The sequence below is a fragment of the Nematolebias whitei genome, chromosome 20 (genome assembly GCF_014905685.2).
Source record: "Nematolebias whitei isolate Nwh7 chromosome 20, NemWhi1, whole genome shotgun sequence".
Classification (NCBI taxonomy): domain Eukaryota; kingdom Metazoa; phylum Chordata; class Actinopteri; order Cyprinodontiformes; family Rivulidae; genus Nematolebias; species Nematolebias whitei.
Window position 1 is genome coordinate 24602945 of NC_056517.1, and position 19454 is coordinate 24622398.

A 19454-nucleotide genomic window follows, 5' to 3' on the forward strand; every position below is an offset into this window, starting at 1 on the left:
AGTGCTTGATAGGAATTATAAAAAGGTATAAAATATTAAATCCAACAGTGGTCAGTTTAAAATTAAAATCAGACACCACTCTGAGCAGCAGGACCACACTTTCTACAGAACAACTGTATCAACTCTTGAAACTGTGCCTGCAGTCAACCTACTTCACATATGGGGAGCAATATTATAGGCAAAAACATGGGTGTGCTATGGGGTCTCCAGTTTCTCCTATTGTTGCCAACCTGTACATGGAGGAGGTAGAAAAGAGAGCCTTGACGTCCTTTTCAGGGACACCACCAAGTCATTGGTTCAGGTATGTTGACGACACCTGGGTTAAAATTAAATCTCAGGAAGTCCAACATTTTACTGACCACATCAACTCTGTGGATAAATACATCAAGTTCACACGAGAAGATGTAAAAAATGGCAAGTTGGCTTTCTTGGACTGTGAGGTCTCAGTCTCTGATAGAGGACATTTGCAAACTGAGGTGTACCGCAAGCCTACCCACACAGACCAGTATTTGCAGTTTGACTCCCATCACCCTTTGGAGCACAAGTTAGGAGTCATCAGGACTCTGTATCACAGAGCAGACAGCATCCCCACTAGCTCAGGAGCCAGGCAGAAGGAGAAATCCCACACAAGACAGGCTCTAGAGCAATGTGGATATCCTAACTGGGCCTTCCTGAAAGCAGAGAAGAAACCCAAACAGGACTCCAGTCAGCCATCAGGTGAAAAGGAGGAACCCAGACCCAGACCAGTGGTCATTCCATATGTTGAGGGAGTATCAGAGAAACTGAGACGTTTATTTTCTAAACATAACGTCCCAGTGGCTTTTAAACCCCAAAATACATTACGGCAAAGACTGGTTCATCCCAAAGATCCAGTCCCCCGGCACAAACAGAGCAATGTTGTGTATGCTGTTCAGTGTCAGGAGGGCTGTGATCAGTCTTACATCGGGGAAACTAAACAGCCACTGGCCAAAAGGATGGCCCAGCACAGAAGATCAACATCATCAGGCCAGGACTCTGCGGTCTACACTCATCTCCAGGCCAGCGGCCACTCTTTCAGGGATGAAGATGTTCACATCCTGGACAGAGAGGAACGATGGTTTGAGAGAGGAGTAAAGGAGGCCATCTTTGTGAAAAGAAACCGTCCATCATTAAACAGGGGTGGAGGCCTCCGGGTTCAACTGTCCCCCTCTTACAATGCTGTGATTGCTAGTATCACTCAGCCCTCTGTGAACAGTAAACAGCCATCAGTGTGCTAATGATCCATTGTTATGCTGATGGTCCTTCTTGAGCATGTGATCAGCTGGTTTTGGTTGTCAGCAGCAAACTGGTTGATCCACTCTGAGAAGGTGCTATTTAAGAGACTGAGCTGAAAACAGCACCTCAGACTGAGGAAGACAAAATATTTCTACATTTTTTCTACTTTGTTTTGTTTTTTGAATGTCCAGAGGACCAGATTTAACTTTTTTAGCGTTTTCAATTATTTATTGAGGAGGAAACCAAATTTGTCTTTTGAGATTTTATTACAAAAAAAATTTTTTTTTTCATACAATCATCAACACAATAATAAAAAGAATAAGAAAAAAAGCATACATTAATCAAGGATTATTTCTCATTTATCCAAAACAAAAATAGTTATTCGACAGAGTTTATTTGGGTTTTAATCAGCTCAAGGAATAAGATAAAATTTCACTATTTGATAAATAACAAAGTCCATGCTCAATAATCCAGGTATAAAATCCAACATTTTTCAGTCAGGTCATCTGGACAGTTTCTTTTTTTTTTTGTGCTGAAACATTTCGCCTTCGATCCGGAAGGCTTCATCAGTCAAGGAAACACACAACAAAACTGATTCTTCCCCCAACAGCTTACTCCAAAGTGGAAAAAACCAGTTCTGCTTGTGATAAGATGGTCTCTTTTGTACGCCCCTCCTCCTCCTCCTGATGAAGCCTTCTGGATCGAAGGCGAAACATTTCAGCACAAAAAAGAAACTGTCCAGATGGCCTGACTGAAAAATGTTGGATTTGATAAATAGTTAGATTTTGGATGGATGACTTTAATTCAACCAGATTATCAGGTTATGTATATAACTGCAGGTGAAAAAAGTTTTTTTTGAAGTTGCATCAACTTAAAATGTTTAACCAGATCAAAACTGCATTGATGTTAACATCAGGTTGACGGTCCTTTACTGGAGAATGTGCAGCTGGCTGTCGCTCTGTCTTTAGAGGCTGATTGGGTCCCCAGCTGTCATGTTCACAGTATTGTTTGACCCCAAGTTGCAGACCAAACAGAAAACAGAAAAAGAGTTTTCAAAAATAATATCTTTATTTACAGGTGCTGGTGTGAAAGATGCAGAGGAATAGATGGACACGGCGAGTACTGGATATGGGTAAGTTGAATTTCTTTTCAGTGAAAGGCAGTAGTATATTTCTTACTGGAACAAGTCTTTGCTGGCAGGTGAGTCCGTGGGAGGAGGAGTGTTTCTGGTTCTGTCGAAGGCTCCTGTCTGAGGGGTGAGGCGAGAATTGTTGGAGAGAGGATCAAGCTTGTTGATTAGATAAGGGTCTCTTTCCAGACTGTAGTATCTTGAGAGGTTTCTTGTGGGACACGATCTGTGTGAGTTGGACTCCACGAAGAACAAAAGAGGCCTAGGGAGGCTTAGTGGAGTCCAGGACTTGGAAGTCACGGTACAGAGTCTCAAAAACAGGATTATAGCAACACGCTATCAAAGATACTTTAGTGGCTGTCCATTACCAATTACCAGAGACTCGATAATGTCCGACGCAGAAGGAGTGTCTGGCAGAGATTTTTAAGCACCTCCAGAGTCGTCCCTCAGAATCAGGTGCAGTGGTTGAATACAGAACTGCTGCAGCTGTGAAAGAGAGTGAGTGTGGCTGACAGAGACAGAAAATCCTACACCAACATGCTGAGGGACAGTCATGGCTTGAGGGACCCTCACAGGATCGTGCCAGCTCCTTGTCCAAGGTGACCAGAGGTGAGATCTTAAAATGGTCGGCAGGGAGGCAGCTGGTAGACAGTCCTTGGCTTGTTTAAAAGTTATAAGTCCCACAGTGAAAAAGCTTTTATATTTTGTAATTTACTGTATCTCATTCTCTGCTTGGCTTTTAATAAAAAGCTCAACTTATTTTTTTGCCTGGGTGCAAAACAAAAACCGACAACATCAGAGAAAACACTTCAGGATGTGGAAACTAAAGGTGGCACTGAATGTATCCCACAAAGCAACAGCTCATTATGACTTTTCAGCTCCAAGGATTGTTTTGGTGACCAGACACTTGTCTCTTCTGAAGTCCAAGATTCCAAAGATTTCTCTGCTCAAATATTCTTCACACACAGCTGGTCTGTCTTAAAGTTGACTTCTTCCAAATAGCAAAGCAGAGAAAATACAAAACATTTCAATGATTTTATAATCATTGCCTTTATTTAGCCAGAGAAAAACCCACTGAGACCAAAACCTAACTCAAGAGATAATAATAATTGCAACCAATAATCAACTACTGTATATTCATGTTTCAAATATGTAATAAGCAAATAAAACAAATTTCATACATGAAGGTTTTTTTTCTTTTCTTTCAAAGCTTAAAATAAATCTATAAGCATTTATCATTTTGCAGGTGATTAAATGTCCAAAAACTGTGAACGTGCAGAAATAATCAAAGGTTATTCAGTTGAAAAGCAACTTTCGGGATGCTTCAGACTGACGACCTCAGGTTCAAAGGTCATGATCAGGAAAGGCCTTGTTCACGCTACACAATCGATCCATCAATCAAACTTTATAAAACACTTTTAATACAGCTAAAACTGCTTTACACCAGATTAAAACAAGACGACAAAAGAAGCGTCAAAAGGTATACAAAACAAAAGAGCACAAAATAAATTTAAGCAATAAACTGTGAAGAGTTTAAACAATGGCACTGACATTTTTGAAGCAACACTAGAGGAAATAAAAAATGTAAATAATAATAAAAAGAATCTTAAAAAGTATGAAAAACTAAAGATTAGTAAAAGCAAGACAAGCAATTGTAGGATTCCTGGGTTTTCTTTGTCACTCACTCTCTTTCACAGGAAATCAACTCAACTCTAGACCTGCTGCTGCCTGAGGAGACCTGATCTGGAGCTGCATATAAACTCCTGCCAGACCTCTTGTCAGCGCCGGGACATCAACTACCTTATGGTAACTCATGTTCAGCCAGCTAACCTCTTTCATTACAGCTGGCCCTCACTGCCTGTGATCTCTTCAGTGCCTTCCACGTCCTGCTCCTCCAGGGACCTCATCTCTCCACAGAGATTCTCCTGTGGACCAACGGTGTCCCATCAAACAAAGCAGCTTGGGTCAACCTGCTCCTCTCTCCATCAATACTCACCTCTTCACCGGATCATCTCAAAAACCCAGAACCTCTCCACTCCTCCTTGGGGCGCACCTACAAACACAACAGTAAGAGTTTACGCTTCAGTCAGAAATCATCTTCATCAAGGATTGTCTGAGGATTTTAAAGGATACTCACCTTGCCCTCTCCTCTCTTCCAGCCCTGTAAATACCTGCACGGCACCTGTAAATAAATCTCACTTACCTTTTTATATTTTGACTCTGTCGTTCCTTCTCGGTCTGTTTATTTTGGGGGTGGCCGCTAATGCAATCATGTTAGCAATGTGGAAAGAGAAATAAAAAGCCAATAGAAGCACAAGATGAGTAATAAACTTTTAGACATTAAAAACACATAAAACTATAGTTGTGACAAAACACTGAGTGAAAAATGAAACATTGATGAATAAATAGTACAGATCTTAACATATAAGTTTTTTTTTAGATAAAGTGGAACTGAATCATTTGTGTGCAACAATAAAATATAGACGATGGAGAGAAGGAACGTGAACAGCTTATTTGGTTTGATGGTTGGACCATGTAACTGCTGCTGGAAGGAAAGCTCTATGATATTGATCCCTTGAGGTTTTTTTGGGGGCGTCCATCACTGAAGCAGCTGTCCCGTGGTGTTATGGGGCGTTCAGGATCGAGCTGCTGCTCCTCTGCATCAAGAACACCTGGACACCTCCTTTTGGAGGTTCTCCAGGGACTGAGAGAAGACCTTGAGAAGAACCAAAACTTGCTAGATGGACTTTACATCCTCTCTGGCCCAGGAACTCCTTGGGATCCCCCTGGGGGAGCTGGAGACGATTGCTAGGAAGAGGGATGTCTGGGTGTCCTCTGGACCTGTTGCCTCTGCAACAAACATTATTTTAGACTCTTAACAAGGTTGAATCAGGTCCTCTGGATGGATTCTTCTTTGTTTCAACAAAGAATATAAATGTATGCTAAATATTTGCAACACTTCTAAATAAATATGAATGAAAGAAAATTAATGTTGTAAAAGAATGATTTCTGCTCACCTCTTTTTGACCAAAAATCCATCTGATTGTTAGAAAATCAGACAAACTTCTGCAGTTTTTAATTTTAAGTTTGCTTAATAAAAGAGAAACACTGAAGGAGCTGCAGGTCATTCTGACAGATACTGGTTGTGCACTACATCCAAACGTCTGAGCCCTGGAGTAGAGAAGCCTTTTCTTACAAATAAAATTATGGTAAAAAAATTGTTCTCTCTTATATTCAAGGTCAAGTTCTTTATTGTCATTTGTCTCACATGTGGTACATGAGGCGGAATGAAATTGTGTACACAGGGTCCCAGTTACATCCAACAATAGTAAAAATATAAAGTGTAAAAAGAACCAGTAAATAAGGATCTAAGATATAAACTAAGATATACGTTAAATGAACAGCAAACTGTACACTAAAAGATCTAAGATATGTGATAAACACCAATAGTGCAAAACAATACACTGAACAACAGCAGCACGAACATGAGACTTTGTAGGTGGATGAATATGAATGAATGAATACAGCAGCATGGAATAATCAGCAGCATGATTTCAGCAGCATGGATAATCAGCAGCACATATCAACAATCAAAGTTGCATTACAGTGATTGTTTCCCAGTTTTTTCTTCACATTTTGTATTCTGAGTTCAGTTTCTACCTTCAGCTGCCCTCAGAAACCCTCATCTTGTCTTGTGCTTATTTCTTCATTAATTATTGAATTTTCGTCCATTACTCCGTGTAAAATAAGCAATGCTTGTATTTTCTTGTTTTGCAACGAATTAATATCACACTACATTTTATGTCTCCCCCCCCCCTTTTTTTTACAACTTTGGCAATACTTCATTTGTTTTTTGTCACGTCTTTACCTTTGTCTTGTGTTTGTGTATTTTAAATGTTCATTTCTTGTCTAACAAATCAAAACCTGTTTGGTTAGATTTTATTTAAACTTGTTTTTGTCGCATTGACAGTGAGTGACCTTTGTTTGTCACTGAGAATTAGCAAAGTTGTTTTAGCAAGCTGTTTTTTCTTCTATTTCCTTGATATCAAGTATCATTTTTAAACACTGTTTGCAACTACACTGTACTAGTTACACAACTGGTTACACGAGTTTTACAAACCCACTTTCTAGTAGCATTTATTTTGCCAACTAGTTGAAGCAGTTTTTATTTTTTAATAATTTTATTTGGCACTTTAACAACAATCCATCAAAACTACAATTACCAGGTAGTTTGTTCCCATTTTATTAAACAAATCATTTTAAATTACAAAGATGGCACAGTTCCAACCAGTTAATCAAACTTCATTTATAAAGCACTTTTTTATAACAATGTATAACAACTTTCTTTACACCAGACTAAAACAGAACAACGCATGAAACAAAGCGACAAACACAGACAAATAAAAAAATACTAAATAATATAAAAGAGCAAAAAAGTTGTAAAGGTTTTAAAACTGTTAACCATTAATAAAATAAAATAAAATCCTAAAAATTGTGATGCATAGACCAAGTCTCCCAGAAATCAGTGAGAAATTGTGTTAATTATGTTATAAAAGGTATATTTGGTGGATCACCCGAAGAACATCATGCCCGCAGTGAAACACGGTGGTGGCAGTTTAATGCTGTGGGGTTGCTTGTCTTAAGCTAGAACTGGGTTTTAGTCAAAGTGTGTGGAATTAAAAACATTTCCATCTTTGGGTTCATACTACAAAGCTAGGGATGAAGAAAAATTTAGAATGTTAAAATGAGAATAATCCCAAGTATACCTCCAGAAAAACAAAACAAAGCATCGGCAGGAAATTATAGTTTTGAAAGGTCCTAACCAGATTGTATCATTACAAGAGTTCAAGAATCTGCACAAACTCCTAAGCGCAAAGACAAGGCTGAAGTCAATACAAGTCAAGTCAAGATGGATGCTACAGCTAACTGACTTTAGCCTACACAAATCTGGCTGTACCTCAGGGACTTTGGATAAAAATTAGTGTGAGCTGAGATTAGCTGAGAGTCATTCACAACATAAGCACAAATAAATAAGACAAGATCTCTCAAGATATAGCATGAGATTATGTGTAATGTTATTTCCAGGTTCAGTCTAAAACTGTCAGTGTATCAGTAGGTACGAAACCAGGAATGCAGACTCAACTTTAGAAGCTTGAAGGGTAAACTAAAACTTTTATGAAACAAATTAAAAGACTGACGTTGCAGCAGAAAAAAAAACCTTACAGAACTTAGAGTCAATGCTAAATAACAAGGAGCAATAGGGAGGTACGGAGAGTTACAAAGGTACTGAAAAGACTGGACATGTAGGATTTCCAGGTTTTCTCCTACAGTTTTTCCGACACCAGTGGGCGCCAACAAGATCACACCTGAGGACCATTCCACTAATGAGCTGCAGAAGTATGACTTCAGTCTGACGCTGGTGAATTATCTGCCAATCGCTCAGAATCCTGCGCTCTCTAGGCCTCCCAAGGCCTGTGCCTTGGATCTTCCTGGTTTCTCCTAAGCCTCTGTGATCTCTCCAGCCATTCCTTGCCTTCCATCACTTACCCACTGGTTGTATGAACCCTTCTGGAACTTCCTCACTCCTTGCTATTGGAACTTTTTTGGACTTCGCCTTTGTGACAACTTTGCCTGCCAATAGGTTCCAACCCTGCCCCGTGGATTTACTTCACTGATGTATTCACTAGATGCAACTAAACAGTTAAACTTGCCCTTGTTCTTAGAGCCGCCATTCTTGGTAATTTACGATCTGGGTATTGAGTTTGGCTTTTACAATGCATAATGCTCCTCTGAATACTGGAGTGACAACAAGAGAGTTATATGGACCAGGGTTGAAGAACCGAGTGACCACAGCTGTGACTGAAAGACAGGGAACAGGTGAGAATGGGTATGACGGGTTGATTAAGAATAAGAAGAACTTTATCTATCCCACACTGGGGAAATTCAAACATTACAACAATAAGCATAAAACAAAAGTCAGAAACTGTAAGGTTGTTTTCACACCTGAAAGTCCGGTAGAATCGATTTGATTGGGGACCAATATAAGGAACATTTGTTTACATTTTCCCTGTAATGGACTTGCGACCCGTCCGTGGTGTACCCCGCCCCTCGCACAGTGATTGCTGGACATGGGCACTGACGACCCCCGTGACCCAAAATGGAAGAAGCAGGTAAAAGATAATGGATGGATGGATGGATGTTCACATTTTCAGCTGGTGCGGTTCACACAGTGGTGTAGTCTAAGTTATACGTGGGTGTATGGAGTATACCCACTAGAAAAGCTTGGGAATTTCAGTATACCCACTTAAAAATGCCCAGTGACATAAGCCCATGTCACGTATCATTTGCCAATGATACGTGACATGGGTTTGTGTCATTGTCAAAACGTTTGGAACATTTTATAGACACATTGAGTTGGTTCAACCTGTTTTATGTATAATTAATACTTCTGCTTACTACTTAATACTTGAACATGTTTTACTTTGATACTGTTTTATAAATTCCATGTTTTTAACACAAAGCCAACTGTTGTGCAAAGTTTGTTGTACATTTATTCAAATCAAAGCATCAGAGAAATGTTGAAATGTTCAATATGCTTCAAAATCAAAATAAATTAACAATTACATTTTACTAACTGGTGTACTTTGGTTTCTACGCACAGTATACCCACTACAAAAATGTAGACTACACCACTGGGTTCACATTCACACTGCACCGTCAATCAAGCCAACATGTTCCCCCCTCACCTGTGGTGGCGCTGCACCAAAAACTTCTGAAGAAAATGACACAAAAACCTCTGAAGAATACACTTCTTGTTCTTCCTCGTCTGGAAATAAAAACAAAAATGGAGTGGCGTCAAACAAACATTTTTCAACAATGGACTCAGCATGAGCGGAAGATGAAGCAGAAGACCATGGAGAATGTTGTTTTTCACACAAGGCGGCTGAGACGGCTTCGTATGAGGTAAGAGAAATGCACTTTTGTTTTGGTTGTATTTACACAGCATGGTCTGTGCTGTAGTCCACTTCCTGCTTTTGGAGCGGTCTCCGGTCCACTTGCATTCACACTGCATTTGAACCACGCTAGAGTTCAACTGAACCGAGACCTAAGTTTTCAGACGGACCAGAGTTGGCCTTGTCAGAGTTCGATTGCGCATTCACACCTCCCCAAACGAACCAGACTTTCTAGGCAAATGGACTAGAGTTTGATTAAAGCAGACTAAACAGGGCTGCTGTGAATGCAGCCTAAGGTCGTTTTCACACCAGATAGTCCAGTAGACTCGGTTCGGTTTGGGACCAATATTCATGAGCTTTTGTTTACATTTGAGCTGGTGCGTTTGCATTCACACTGCACTGTGCAGTCGAGTCAACCTGTTGAACCAACCTGTTCCCCCGCTCGCCTGTGGGGGCGCTGCACCAAGAACTACTGAAAGAAACAACACAAAAATCTCTGAAGACACGTCTTCTTCTCCTTCTGTAAATAAAAATAAAAACGAAGTGGCATCAAGTTTTAGCAGTTTTAGGAGTTATATTTTGTCATTTTTCAAAAATGGACTCAGCATGAGCAGAAGATGAGGCAGAAGACCATGGAGAATATTGTTTTTCCACACAAGGCAGCTGACGGCTCCATATAAGGTCAGAGAAATGCGTGTTTGGGTGCATTCACACCAGCCCTGTTTAGTCCGCTTTAATCGAACTCTAGCTCGTTTTCCTAGAAAGTCCGGTTCGTTTAGGGAGGTGTGAACGCACCATCGAACTCTGTCACAGAACATAAAGGCGAACTCTGGCCCGGGCTAAAATCTAGGTCTCGGTCCAGTAGAAGCGAACTCCAGCGCGGTTCGAGTGCAGTGTGAATGTAAACAGACCGGACCCCACTCCGCAGGGTAAACAAACACGCATTGCTTTTACCTTATATGGAGCTGTCAGCTGCCTTGTGTGAAAAACAATATTCTCCATGGTCTTCTGTCTCATCTTCTGCTCATGTTAAGTCCATTTTTGAAAAATGACAAAATATAACTCCTAAAACTGCTAAAACTTGATGCCACTTCGTTTTTATTTTTATTTACAGAAGAAGAAGAAGACGTGTCTTCAGAGGTTTTTGTGTCGTTTCTTTCAGTAGTTCTTGGTGCAGCGCCCCCACAGGCGAGCGGGGGAACAGGTTGGTTCAACAGGTTGACTCGACTGCACAGTGCAGCGTGAATGCAAATGCACCAGCTCAAATGTAAACAAAAGGTCATGAATATTGGTCCCGAACCAAGTCTACCGGACTATCTAGTGTGAAAACGACCTTTGTTTATCCTGCGGAGCGGGGCCGGGTCTGTTTGCATTCACACTGCACTCGAATCGCGCTGGAGTTCGCTTCTACCGGACCGAGACCTAGGTTTTAGCGGGGGCCAGAGTTTGCCTTTTTGTTCCGTGACAGAGTTCGATGGCGCATTCACACCTCCCTAAACAAACTGGACTTTCTAGGAAAACGAGCTAGAGTTCGATTAAAGCGGACTAAACAGGGCTGGTGTGAATGCACCCTAAGTATAAAACTTAAATATAATCACACAATATATACAATAAGCAAAATGATGAACACACTGGTGTTTAACAACTAATGGAATCAGATGTTTTACACATGGTTAAAAATGTCCATGATTTAACGTTTGTTAAACAATCTGCTTGCTGATGGGATAAAGGACCTTCAGAGACTTCAGAGTCTTGCATCTTGCATTGTGGATGTTGCAGTCTGCCACTGAAAGAACTGCTCAGCACTGTCACAGTGTTATGGAGGGAAATGGTTCTGTTGCCCATGATGGAAGTCAGCTTTGCCAACATCCTCCTTTCATCCACCACCTCTAAGGTGTCCAGAGGGTGTTCCAGGGCTGAGCTGGCTCTCCTAACCAGCTTGTTTAGTCTCTTCCTCTTCCTATCAATGCAGTCACTCCCCCAGCAGACCCCAGCATAAAACAAAACAGATGCCACCACAGCGTCAAAGAAAGTTTTCAGCAGAGTCCTGCTCACCTCAAAGGACTTCAGTCTCCTCAGCAAATGGAGGCAACTTTGGCCCTTCTTGTACGTAACATTTGTGTTGGTGGACCAGTCAAGTTTGTTGTTAAAGATTTGTATATCGCCACAGCTTTGATGTTCATACCCTGGATGTTCACTGGCGTTGGGGGTGTGATGTTCTTCCTGTAGTCAAGCACCATCTCCTTTGTCTTTGTGGTTTTCATGTATGATAAATGTGGTTAGCCTCCCACCAGCTGATTAAACTCAGTGATGACCTCCATAGATTCCTGGTCATTCCCTTCAGATATACAACCTACAATTGTTGTGTTGTCAGAGAACTTCTGGATGAAGCAGCTGCTCGTGTTTAAAGTCTGGGGTGTACAGTGTGTGTGTGTGTGTGGGGGGGGGGGGGGGGGAGACTGCACCTTAATGTGCCCCTGTACTGCTGATTACAGCATTAGCCACATAATCACGAAAGACTGTACAGAATTTAGGACCAGAAACCGACTGATGGCCCAAAGAAAGAACAGAATATTATCGATAACCAAAGGGAAAACAAACTCAACAATAAACAGAGAAGACCGTCAACAAGCAAAGACACACAAGTACTGACAAAAACAAGCCTGAAAGACAGTATGTGAAACACATTCCTTCACGGAATGCCAGACTTTTAAATTAAATGTTTTTATTTTTATTTTATTGAACATCCATCCATCCTTTATCTTGTTCCTTTTTGTGTCGTGGGACTCACTGATGCCCATGTCCAGCAGTCACTGTGTGAGAGGCAGGGGACACCCTGGACAGGTCTCCAGTCCATCACAGAGACACATGGAGACAAACAAGACAATCAACCATTCACTCTCTCACTCACACCTCGGGCCAATTTAGAGTTATTAATCAGTCCAACCGTTAGACTGGTTTCCTCCCACAGCCCAAAAACATACGTTAGACTCTAACATATGTTTTTGGGCTGTGGGAGGAAACCGGAGTATCTGGAAAAAACCCACGCATGTACAGAGAGAACATGCAAATTCCACCCACAAACGCCCATGGCTGGGACTTGCTCAGGCAACAGCTCTGCTAACGAAGCCACCGTGCATCCCCTAAGTGAACATAAAAAATGTCTTTAAAAAATGACAGTTATGTGCATGATGCTTTCAAGTGGAAAATAAACACTTTCTATCAGACCTTGCAGATTTTCCTTTGTTTCCACAATCTGTCCATTGAATTTATTGAATTTCTCTTAAGCTTAGAATTCACTTGTTCTTGAATTTATGGAAACTTTTTGTTTGCAGTCGTCACATGTTGTTGTTGAAAGAACCCCTTCACTCAATCTGTGCTAATTTTATCCTCTTTATGTATCAGAGATCAGCAAATAGCAGTGAAAATGGTCGATTGCACTGCATTTTTATCTTTTTTTTAACTTTTTCTGTGTTTTTCATGCTTGTGTTCAGAAATAGATTTTTTTCAACCCTGTTTTCTTTTTCTTATTTTCTTTTTCTGCATCTCGTTTTATTTTGTGAGATGTATTTCTTGTGTATTCTGTCCATTTTGTTTGTTTGTATTGTAACACACGGTAAGTCCTTTGTTACCTTCAGCTGCCCTCAGTTACACTCATCTTGTTTATCATTTTATCATTTATTACTCAATACTCACCTAATTGCTCCTCGCAGAATAAACAGCACTTGTCTTTTCTTGTTTAATGACAACTTAATGTCATACTACATATTTTATTTTGTTTTTGTTTGTGGCCTTGGCATTGAATTTGTTTCGTGTCACGTCTTGTCTACTTAATTTTGTGTAATTCAAGTGCTCATTTCATGCCAAACCATTCATTACTGTCTTTCATAAAGATTACTTAACAAGATACCTGTTTGGTTGGATTTTATTGTAATTGATCATTTTTCCAGCAAAAGTGAAGGACCGTGATTCACTGCGTAATTAGCTAAGTTGTGTATCAGTTTTTTATTTTTTTATTTCAAGTATCAATGTTGCACAATAGTTTGTAACTAATTTTTTGTCAACTACTGGCACGTTTACCCAACTAGCTGGAGCATAAGTCAGACTAGTCAGACATTTTGCCACACTAAGAATACAAAAATCCCAACAAGATGGTTTTTAAACACACTAGCCGACCACTACACCAAACTAGTTCATGACTATGTCATGTGGTTTAACCAGTAAGCATAAATTATTGATAATATATTATTATAAAGTTTATTCATTTTTTAAAACAAAACAAGTCGATATACAATAAGAAATACAATCACAAATAAAATGAAAGGCAGCAGAAAGAAGAAAAAATCTTATATCTGCCCCTTTTTACCAAAAATGTAATTCCAACAACAATAATCTACAAATAACAAAAACTAAATAAATAACTCCTTCTTGAGCAACATTTCATACAAATACACATTAAGCTATTTCATATTTTTTAATAAATCAACTTTGATCATTTCCTTAAACATATGCATTGATCTGGCATTTTTAACATCACTCTCCAGATTATTCCCTAATCTAATTCCTGGGATTGAAGTAGACTGTCCCTTCAAACTAGTTCTAAATTTTTTCTACCTGGATTATTGAGCATGCATCAGGATATTCTAAATTTAGGTTTCACAAATATCTCTATCCCCTTAAGATTATAACAACTCTGTCTTTTAACAAAATTTATTTGGATATTTAATGGTAATGTATTATTATGAGCCCTAAACATAACTGATAAAATACTATAAGCTACCAAATCATGGAATTTCAATAACTTCAGCTGATAAAATAATGAACTTGATGGGTGACTGAAATGCTTCCTACTGGTAATTCTTACAGCTCTTTTCTTTAAAACAAAAATAGGATTTATAATGGTTTTGCACGCTTTCCTCCAAACATCAATACAATAGATAAGCATGGAACAATTATTGCGTTATACAACATATACAGAGCTTTATCATTTAATAACTCCCTTACTTTGTACAGTACTGCAATAGATTGAACTATTTTTATTCTTACATGATTTATGTGATGTTTCAATATCAGCTTTTCATCAATGATAACACCCAAAAACTTCACCTCACTAACTCTACAAATCTGAACACCCTCGACTTTAAATAGAACATTGACAATTATCTTTCTATTACTGAACATCATGGTTTTATCTAAGTTTAAGGATAATTTATTAAGTTTAAACCAAGTTTAGTTAACTAGCAAGACCAGATTTAATCGCACTCATCAACTAGTGGACATGTCAGTCACTAGTCTGATACTAGGGATAAAAAGTGAAACTATTTGGAAGAAAAAAATTATTAGTACAGTACCAGTATCAATTTGTTGAACTAGTCCTGTATTCTATACCTTCCTTTAGTTAAACTTTTGTTTAAAGTGCTCATCTTTGTAACACAGACACAAAAACCTAAGTTTCTCAGGAAGTTTTATTTCAATAGGTGACATAGCAACTACAGACTGCCCCCCATTATTCCTTGGGAATGGGCGGAGCTCCAGAGTTCTGAAGCGTCCCCGTACACAAGCAGTTTTCCATCATCAGTGAGCTGAAGATGACACATGCCAAAAGCAGAGTTGTGAGAGTTGGACTGCCACCTTGGGGTGCCATGTTGGTTGTACATGACCAGGTTGCAATCGTCCTGCATGCACAGACGAACTACATCAGATCTTGCAGTGTTTGACTCCCACGCAGACTTCCAGGTGTTGATGACAAGGTTGCCATCAGCCTAAAAGGAGAAACGGACACTTTTGACTGATCACAAAAAAAGATTAAATCATGTTTGGAGCCTGTAAAATCAACACAATTGAAGTAAACAGGACTTTGATTAACTTTAAATCAAAGCCTACACCCCAACCACACCTAGGCTTCTCAGATCTTTGCTCTGTCAGGCTAATTTCAGCATACAAGCCCATGCTACTCAGGGACAAACCATAAAACAGTTTGATCAGAGGGAGCTATGGAAGCTCTTCAAGACTGTTTTGAATGCACTGACAGGACCATGTTCAAAGCAGCAGCAACGCACAATTAGAATGTATGCATAAACGAGTATGTGACTGGATACATCCAAAAGTGCATGAAAGGTGTCAGTACCATGAGAACTTTCACGTCCTGGGTCATCTGCAAACCATGCATGATGGAGGAGGTGCAGGTCACGCTTAAAACACCGAACACTGCGTTCAAGTCTGGAGAGCACACTGCTCTCAGAATAGCCAGAGCCAACCTAAACCATGCCATAAAGCAAAACGCGCCCATTCTATGAAGGTGCAGAGCTTTCTCCATGATTCAGCCAACACCAGGAGCATGTGGTGAGGCATCTAGACAATCTCTACTTATAAGAACAACACAATGTCAAAGTTCTTGCTCAAAAATCTAGGTAAAAAAAAAATCCAACGATGTTCAGTTAGGTCATCTGGACGGTTTCTTTTTCTTTTTTTTTTTTTGACAACAAAATGCCTTTCAATGACATAACGAAGTTCCTAAACTAACTCAGCAAATATTTTGGCAGGTTTGAAGCACAAAACAACTCCCCAGCAATGAAGGAATGCCCACCACCTGACGAGCCGTCCCTGAGTCTCGAAACAGTGGAGGTCTGCAGGACACTGAAAAACATAAACACCAGGAAAGCAGCAGGACCTGACAACACACTAGGAGAGGAACTCAAGGAATGTGCAGACCAGCTCGCCCCTGTGCTGACACAGACATTTTTAACAACTGAAGCAAGCCATCGTTCCCTCCTCCTTCAAGGCAGCCACAATCACACCAGTACCTAAAAAACAAACCCCAGCCTACATGACTATCGCCCCGTGGCTCATACGCCCATCACGATGAAGTGCTTTGAACATCTTGTTGAGCAACACAACTCTAATCTTACACCCTCCTTTGACCCATTCCAGTTTGCTTACTGCTCCAAATGCTCAACAGAGGATGCCATCACCTTAGCACTCCACCTGAGCCTGCAACACCTGGAGAAAGAGCACCCATGTACGAATGCTGTTTATGGTCTTCAGCTCAGCATTCAACACAATCATCTCACAGCACCTGGTCAGAAAACTTCCTTCTCTAGGCTTCAACACCACCTTCAGGTACTGGATCCTTGACTTCCTCTCTAACTTACCACAGTCAGTATGAGTGGGGAGGAACACCTCCTCCATTATCAGTCTGAGCATGGGCGTCCCCCAGGGCTATGTTCTGAGTCCGCTTCTCTTTATCCTGTTGACCTACAACTGCGTTGCCAGGTCTGAGACCAACAACATCATCAAATATCAAAACCATGGTTGTGGACCTGATTAGCAACAACAAGGATCAGGCATATCGGGAAGAGGTGGCACACTTGTTAACTGGTGTGGGGAAAATAACCTGGTTCTGAACGTCAACAAAACAAGAGAGTTCATTATTAACTTCAGAAAAACGAAATCACATCACATGCCTTCTTATAAACAACACAGAGGTGGAGGTGGTGGAGAGCACCAGGTTCCTGGGGGTGCACATTACCAATCAGCTGTCTTGGAAAAGAAACACTGGGTCCTTAGTGAAGAAAGTCCAGCAACGTCTGCCCTTCCTCCTTAGGTTGCTAAGATCACACCTCCCACCTCGTGTCCTCACGACATTCTACAGAGGAACCATCGAGAGCATCATAACTTGCTGCATCTTAGTTTGGGAAGGAAGCTGCCTGGATGCAGACTGGAAGGATTTGAGGAGGGTGGTGAGAACGGCAGAGAAGATCATCAAGAAACCCCTCCCATCCATCCAGGATATAGGTCTCAGACACTGACTGAACAGAGCCAATAAAAAGTTGTTTTTTTTAATCTGACAAATTGTGTGTTGTAATCATTCACTAAAGGGTACCGTAGATTTATCAGATGTGAGTGATGGAAGAAGAAAAGTGAAACTTTCTCCTCACTTTACTACACTTTGGGGGCCGAGGTGGGGTAGAGGTAGGGCAGCCGACCTGGGACCCAAAAGCCCCAGGTTCAATCCTCAGCCATTCCCACATGTAGTGGTGTCTTTGAGCAAGACATCCAACCCCTAATTGCTCCCCGTGCGCTTACATAGCTGCCCACCGCTCCACCTGGGTGTATCCCAGGTGCGATGGGTTAAATGCAGAGAACTAATTTTGCCGTTGTATGGGAACATACAATGATGACAACACACATAACACTTATTATTATTACTTATTTTTGCGCTCATTAAAATAGGGTGCTAAGTCAGTTTACTGACCAATAACACGTTAATTAATTTATTCATCATTTAATAATCACAACTCAGTCACTGAAGTAGAATTTGTTAATTACAGAGAACAATAATAAATTAACCTTGTAAAACAGGCGAACTGGCTGACACTGAACTCGTCTCACAAAAGTGCAGCTTTTGTGTGTTGTTACTTAAATATCCAATCACAAACATTGCGTATTCATTCACGCATACGTTCTGATTGTGTGTGTATACTACTACTGCTTAGCATATTTTTATTTAATGCTTTTCTTAGTTCATATCTTAGATCTTATTACTGTTTTTCTTTTACATTTTATACTTTTGCTGGATGTAACTGGGACCCTGTGTACACAATTTCATTCCACCACATGTACCACACAAGAGATGTGGTGTACAGTATCTTAAACTGAGTCCTTTCTGAAAACAAAGGTGGGAAAATATGCTAAAACATTTCACACAATTTCATAAAAACATTTGCAAATAAAATTATTCATGTTTTAAACGTGTCATAATCAAACAAACATAATTTTATGAATATGTTTTTCTTTATCGAAAGCTTTAAAAAATGTGTAAGCATTTATCAAACTGTGAGTAGTTAAGTGTCCATGACAGTGAATGTAAAGATTTAAGTGGTCATTGTTTAGGTCATATAACTTTAAGAGAAACCAGTTTGAGGTTGTTCTGAAAGACGACCTCGGGATCAGTAGGCCTGTCACGATAACAAATTTTGCTGTGCAATTAATTGTGTCAGAAATTATTGCAATAAACGATAATACTGTTTAAGAAGACGTGTTGGTTAATTTGTTTTGAGTGTAGTACCTTTTTTGACCACTGGATGGCAGTATAAGACCGTTTGAACCAAAGGATGGATAGTGAGGGAGCGAGCAGCGTGTCTCTTAAAAAAAAATAGGAGGGAGACCTCTTGACGTGACCTGGGCTGTCTCTCTTTGGTTCTCAAAATGACGGACGCTCGGAGTGGTTTGAGCTCTTTAGCATAGCATTTTTCACGCAAAACTTTTAATAAAAATTCAGTAAACAAGTTCTCAGCTTCATTTCGAAAGCATGGGTTTCAACCGGGAATTTTGGAGCTTCGACAAGACGGAGGTTTTTTTCCCCGAGGTCAGGCTGTTAGCTTAGCTTCTCAGCTTAGCTGCTTTTAACTGTCCAAAAACGCGATTTTGGACAGTTAAAATGGATTTTCAAGAGAAAGGGAGGGGTCAGTGACGAGCACCGGAGTTGAGCTTTCTGTCATCCAGTGTCTTCAGTAGAAAGAGAGACACAAAGAAACGATAAAGCTGATAAATGAAAATGAGGTAGATAATTTTCATTTATCATGCAATTAATTGATTTATTGTTTATTGCGACAGGCCTGAAGATCAGGATCCTCATCACACACTGTTCACCTGGAAAACAGCTTTCCACTGGCCATCGTTGGAAACAAGACTGTCTCCTCTGCGAAGCTCTTCATTTCTGGACTAAAAGTTTCTGCTCATTGTTCTGAAACAGATAAAAGTTGTGACACAGGATGATCTGAAACATGCACTTCATAACACACAGCCTCTGCACAAAACGACTCCAGCACAATAAGGCCTGGATTTACCATTGAACATACTGTCCCGTTTCCATGCTTGAAACTCTCTATGATTTAAAAACTGAATTTAACTACCACACCGTTACAACCTGAGTAAGTGTTGGAGTGTCTGTTGATGTAGCCTCCCAGACTCAAGCAGACAAAAACAAATTTCATGTTTCATCTCTAGTACTTACAGCTCTGAATGTCCGACAGCAGTCAGTCAATGCGCTGAGGTGAAGGACGGTGTCACTCAGAGCTGAGCATCTTTATAGCGTCTGAACAAAAGGTGAAGTAAAC

General features: G+C 40.2%; 1 pseudogene; it reads right to left on the reverse strand.

The window, feature by feature from the left end:
- Positions 1-14825: 14825 nt before the first annotated feature.
- On the reverse strand, positions 14826-19077 carry LOC119426869 (annotated as a pseudogene).
- Positions 19078-19454: the final 377 nt, after the last annotated feature.